At 44.3% G+C, this 6,062-nt stretch overlaps 1 protein-coding gene across 7 annotated transcripts in view; it reads left to right on the top strand.

The window, feature by feature from the left end:
• The first annotated feature begins 622 nt into the window (after positions 1-622).
• RMDN2 (regulator of microtubule dynamics 2) overlaps positions 623-6,062 on the top strand; it is a 73,154-nt gene continuing 67,714 nt past the window's right edge. For 3 of the 7 annotated variants that reach the window (XM_045079226.1, XM_045079220.1, XM_045079225.1), the window contains exon 1: positions 4,868-5,006. The gene's annotated coding sequence lies outside the window, so the exon portion shown is untranslated. Of the gene's footprint in view, positions 742-4,867; positions 5,007-5,121; positions 5,338-6,062 lie in introns of those variants that run through there. The other 4 variants (XM_045079224.1, XM_045079221.1, XM_045079223.1 and 1 more) reach the window with 3 other exon arrangements.

Raw genomic sequence — 6,062 nt, 5'->3', positions numbered from 1 at the left:
CTAAAATCATCACAGTGGTGAATTGCAATGTTCATCTTTGTCTAGATTCACTTTTGTATGTGTCTTAATTGTAATAATGAGAGTATAATCTTTATAAAATGGAAAAAGTTTTAACGATGGATGGTGAATTAATGTGTCTCTATTACGGCACAAGGGTGTTTTCTTCTTATAGATTTATTTGCATACAAGAGGCGGTCTCTACTGAACAATTTTTTGAAAGAGATCTGCTCCTAAGGAGAAACTACTTCTCTTTAAATAGTCTGAGGACAGTAGGTCTGGGAAACTGCTAACCTAAATTTTCCCAGCCTAAACCTTGTACAAAACCCAAGTTCAAAATGAAATCTTTTGTTCTACTTAAGTATAATTAAAACTATCCAGTTATTTTAACTAGTTTGTATATACACGTATTGTAACAGTATTTTGCTTAACTGGTGAGCATTTGACTTTATTTTGAACCTGCCACAAGGAAAATGACCTTGGCTTGTGAAGTTGACAAATAAATCAAGAACGTCCCTGAACATTTTCTCTCAAGATGAAGAAAACATGCAGAAGGGAGGGGCAAGATTCCTCTTTACACGCTGTGAGTTCCATTTTCGAGTGTATCCATGGCTGTGCTTTAAACAGGCTGTCTACAGGAAACCACAGTAAGAATGTGACTTAGAAAGCCTTCTGCAATTTCTGAAGAAACTTTATTCCTATCTTTAAGCGTCCCAGAAAAACTGCTGATCATCATCGAGCAAGGTTGGTATCAATCAGGCAAAGTATACGCTTTTCTGAAAATAACTGCTTCTTCATTGCACAAAAACTTAATTTTTCTAGACAAACGGGAAGTTTTGAATAAGAATTCCATATTTCAATGAGGTTGTCATATTTTTAACAAATGGTTCCAACATTGGATTGCTATGTAGTATTACATAAATATTGTTGCTAATTTTTCTTTCCTATGTACTTTTCTAAAATACCATTTTAAGTTTTATTCAGCACAGGAATATTGGATCAGCTATTTTATTGTATTTAAATGATTAACAGTTTATTACACTAATTACTTAGTCTTGTGGAAACAGCTAATAAACTTACTCTTGTGCCTTTTTCATAGAAAACATTTTCCCCTTGGAAGGTCCAATTTGGTCACAGTAATCTCAGAGTAATTTCATAGTCTGGGGGTCCCCTAAAATAAAAATGTCCCCCAAAAGCACTCCACTTGCATTGGACACAGTATTATTTTCCCTCTTTTCCCCAAGTCTATTCCTAGCCTAAACTGAACATACTAGATCCACCATAATTCTGTATGCAGCTGTGGCTTAGACATCATGGTTAACCCCACGAGAGAAGCTCCCCGTGGGGTAAAGTGCTCTGATCTGGAGATTCAGGCCCTCCTGTAAGAGGAGCAGTGAGAGCTGAACCCCATTATTAACTGACTAGGGAGATGAAGACAGGACAATATCACCTGCGAACTTCTGGGATGTGCTTATGAGAGGTGTTCTGATGAGCCTTGATCGAATGTTCTATCAGGCATCAGGATGGCGGGCCTCACTGGAGGTGGTTGAGAGGAAAGGCATTCACAAAAAGCTAGGTTTGATCATTGCCTCTAAAAATGACTGTGGGACTGGGGCCAACTTTTTTCCCCTCTGCAAGCCCCTGCTTCCTCACCTATAACGTTACTTCTCCCACCAGATGGCTGGGACGATGGAATAAGACAATTCATCCGAAGAAGGAAGCAAGAATGGAGTGTAAGACGCAGTCAGTATTTTTGTTGTGGCTGTTGTTGCTGTTGGCTCTCTTCTGGCCCCCAGGTCTGATCTGGGAAACCTGGAGCTTCAGTGGCGCTGGCTGGCTCCTCCAGGCAGCTCTTTGTGCAGTCAGCCTTGGGCCGCTCTTTCTCTTCTTGGTTAGTGTGTCCTTAATTTTAGAATAATGTCTTCAGTTATTTAGCAACAAAACACTTCCTTGACCCCAGCCTGGAGAAGAAGGTAGATGTTGCTGTTTTGAGGTAGGGGTTGGGGGCATGGCCTGGGGGAGGGGGGTACTTATATTTACTGCTCAACCTGCAATTCACAGAAATTCAGGTTGTAAATTAGAATATTCCAAGAGCAAAAATATAATGGATTGGAATGTAAATGGCATTATCTGACCATCATAGGTTCCTGAGTCTTTAAGTAAAATCCAGATCAAATTTCTAGAATAAGAGTATAACTTCTCAAGGAAATGGAGGCAAAACCCTTGATTGCCTCCTAACTAAACAGTTTCTTTGCTCTTAATGGTCTGTTCCTTAAGTTGATAGGTGATAAAAAGATCTGGAAATAATTGCACAAGGAAGTATATGAATAATTAACCATAGAGTATATTGATAACTGTTATAGGGCTAAAACCAACTTGGTCATTCAATTGCTTCCTGGAAATAAAACCACTTAGATAAAACCCAAGAAATAAAACAAAACAAAACAAAATAAAAAACCCTGATAAACCCATAACGTGCGCTCTACGGCAGGAAGGGCTTCAAATGTCTTAATGCTTTTCTCTTGACCATACATACTACTTACAAAATATTCTTTTTCAAAATATTTGACACTGAGTATGTGCACTGTGCCCCTGAGTATGTGAACTGGGGACACCAAGATAGATACATCCTTGCCTTGAAGAGCCCAATCTCAAGGACCCAACAGTCACTGGCCACGCAGTAACAAAACCGGGTACGAGAGAGAGGTGTCTGCAAGGCAGCGGGGAAGGATTTTGTGATTGTTTGAGTCTTTATCCTTCCCCAAAAGTTTTGATGGGTGCATGAATGGGCACATCTTTTGGGGAGGAGAAAAATGTATAGAGGAGCTTCCCAAGAAAAGCAGATTAACTGGATGAATTAGTTTTTGACCAGCAGTGAATGGGAGGGTATTCTAGGCACAGAGAGCAGCCTGAAGAGCACACAGAGACTGGAAAATCTGTGGCTTAGGGAAAGATGGTAAGGCAGTTTGGCTATAGCTGAAATATAGAATGATGTCTGGTAGGGAAAAGCTGGAGAAGCAGGTGAGGACAAACTGGGAAGGGTCAGATCATTGTAGCACTGTGCTAGTTTTGATGGAGAAAAGTGTCTCAATCAGTTCTAGCTGCTAGAACCAATTTCCATAGGCTGAGTGGCTTAAGTGACACTTATTTCTCACAGCCCCAGAGGCTGGAATCCAAGATCACAGTGCCAGTGTTGTTGGCTTTTGGGAAGAGTCGTTTTCCAGGTTGCAGACAGCAGGCTTCTCACTGTATCCTCACATGGGAGAAAAAGAGATCTCTGGCCTCTCAGTCTTCTAATAAGAGCAGTAATCCTATTCACAGGGTTCCAACCTCATAACCAAGTTATGGGCCAAAGGCCACACCTCCAAATTACATCACTTTGGGGATTAGGGTTTAAATACATGAACTTTGGGGGAACACAAGTATTTGCCCATGGCCAACAGAAACTTTGAAACCCCTGTTGTTTCCCAAACCCCCCTTTAGTAGTTCCTTTGATGCTATACTTGAGGAAGGGTAGGGGAGTCATTCCTTCTTTTTTAGGCTATCCCTACAACAGTTCCTGGCAAGGGTATCTCTTCTCTATGCTGTTTAGTTTTAACTTAACCAAAGATCAATGGCTACCACTATCTCAGTTTCTACCTCTCAAGATAATTTTTACTAAGCAAGGAACAGAATCAAAGATACTGGTGGCAGACAGAGGAGCAGGTGTTAAGTAGGCAAACCAGAGTCTAGCGACTTGACCCTACTTGAAGAACAAGTCAGTACCAGCTGCCATCTTCCTCTTGGAGCAGAAAGTTGGTAAGGCCTTGTTCTCCACTCACACTCCATGTTTTTATTGAGGATCTCCTTTGTGCTGTGTACTGAGGACATAGCAGTGAACAACTCAGTGGGCTGCTTCTGGAAAAGCTTAAATTGCATGGTGCTTTAAGCTTCTTTTAAGTATTATAGAAGAGACAGTACAGTTTCTTTTGTACCCAAATCTTATTTAAAAAAACAAACAAACAAACAAAACCCTATTATCACTTTGCATAACAGGTTTACAATATATTGTATTCTGGAAAACAAAACAAATATTAGTATTGTATTGTGATATCCTTGCAAACCATAAAATGAGAAAGGGGTTTTTGGAATGGAGTGCTATTTTAGCTAGTTTCAAATCTTTGAAGTGTTAGCCTACTGCCTTCCAAAATATAACTTGGTTTCAATAAAATGACTGTGGTTATGGCTAGGCTTGCTTATTCTTTAATGCAGCTTTTTTAAAACTCAAAAAACACCTTAGAGTCTCCAGGATCCTAGAGAACCCCCATCAGTAAACAGCATTGTATAGATGATAAAACAAGCCTTTCCATTTTTCATAGAGCAAGATTTTTTTTTTTCCCTTAACAAATAGGAGTGACCTGTTTTTAATTCCATTCAGTGCATTGGTGGGGAATTTAGTAATCAAGACTAAGTTCTCTGCAAGCCTAAATCTGACGTCTGCCCTACCCTGTAATGAAGATGGAACTTCAAGGTTGTGCCTAGGAGGGGTAACAAAGAAGGGTATACTGGGGGGAGGCTGAGTTTGGGCGCGGGAGCCAGGTGCAGGCGGCTTTGGGGAGCGGCAGTGATGGGACAGACGCGCTGGGCCTGTCGCGGCTGGCCCAGAGCCAGGGCCGGAGACCCGAGGGAGACAGGCTTGGAGGGGAGGCGGCATCCCGGCAACAATATGCGGTGCGGGCCGAGGCGCCGGAGGAGCGCATTCTCCTTCTGGAAAAGGTGTGCTGGCAGCCCGCCCGGGTAAGTCGAACCCCCCGCGGGAAGAGGCGGGAGCCGTAGAGCGAGCGGCCGCGGGCTCCTCCCCCGGCGCCTCCGCTATCTGGGTCAGGACGCGGCGGGCCGCGGGGCCGGACGGGGGGACCCGCGGGCTGCCGGCTGCTGTCCGCCCGGCCGCCGCTCCGCTCCCGTCCGCCCGGCCGCAGGTCCCGGGTCCCCGTTCTCCCACCGCGAAGAAGCCCGAGCGGCGAACTCAGGTGCGTGTGGAGGTGGGTAATGGGTGGCTCGCCTGGCGGAGGCCGGACGCGACCGCAGAGCGGAGGGCTTGAGGCGGCACTTCCGGCGGCCGCTGTGGCACTTCCGGGTCCCGCGGGGGTCCCTGCCGCCGACGCCCCGCGGGGCATCCTTCCGCCGGCCGGCGCTGCGCCGCGTCCTCCCGGGGGCAGCCCCGGCGGGCGGTGGCTCTCCCCTTCCGGAGCAGCCGCGTCGAGCCAGCGTCTGGAAGCTGCAGTCCTGGAACTCGCTGGTGTTTCACGCAGGCCGCGCGTCGTGGGTGCGTGGGAAGCTGGCGGTGTGCTGCGCGCCCCGGTGGGTCCCTGCAAGCCGAAGGGGTTTCAGCCGGAGACGCCGGGTCGCCGCTCAGTCTCCGGCAACATTTTTTGTTGTGTTTTGCTCAGACTCCGATTCTCTACTTGACACAAAAGAAAGGCCAAATTTTCAGTGCCCCAAATATCTGCAAAGAAGCCAAACATCAGCGAGCCCTGAGTTTAAAAAAAATTATTAAATAGGAAAACTAATGAGAACCTGATAAAAAAGGAGTATTAGAATTCACTTGGAAATACTAGGTTAGCCAGGTCGCTGTGATTGCCAGTTCAAGGTCTCAGAGACAATCCTATGGGAATCCAACCTCAGGCCTGAGTGTAACCCAGGGTATTCCTTTCCCCTTCTTGCAAAATTTTTCATACGTCCCTCCCAGTACCAGAGTTACATATTTTATGTAATTCCCCCTAAGATTCTACTGATGAATTAACTTAATATATGGTAGATATGGCTGAAAACATTGTAATTTGATAAAGCACAATTTCCATTTCTAAAAATTAATGTAAAAATTTCTTTAGCCTTAACATTTTGGTGATTTATTACCTCAGTAGGATTCTTGGTTCTCATCTGCAAATAATTATGTATTACCCATTAGCTTTAGATGACAATATTTTGTATGAAAATAATGTGTCATTTTCTATTATTACTGGCATCTTACAAATCAAGACTTGTAAGGGGACTAATACTTAGCATTTGATTATCTAGTCAATACA

The sequence above is a fragment of the Mustela putorius genome, unplaced genomic scaffold, assembly GCF_011764305.1.
Source record: "Mustela putorius furo isolate JIRA1106 unplaced genomic scaffold, ASM1176430v1.1 tig00000281_pilon_pilon_pilon, whole genome shotgun sequence".
NCBI classification, from domain to species: domain Eukaryota; kingdom Metazoa; phylum Chordata; class Mammalia; order Carnivora; family Mustelidae; genus Mustela; species Mustela putorius.
This window is presented reverse-complemented; position numbering and strand designations above follow the sequence as displayed.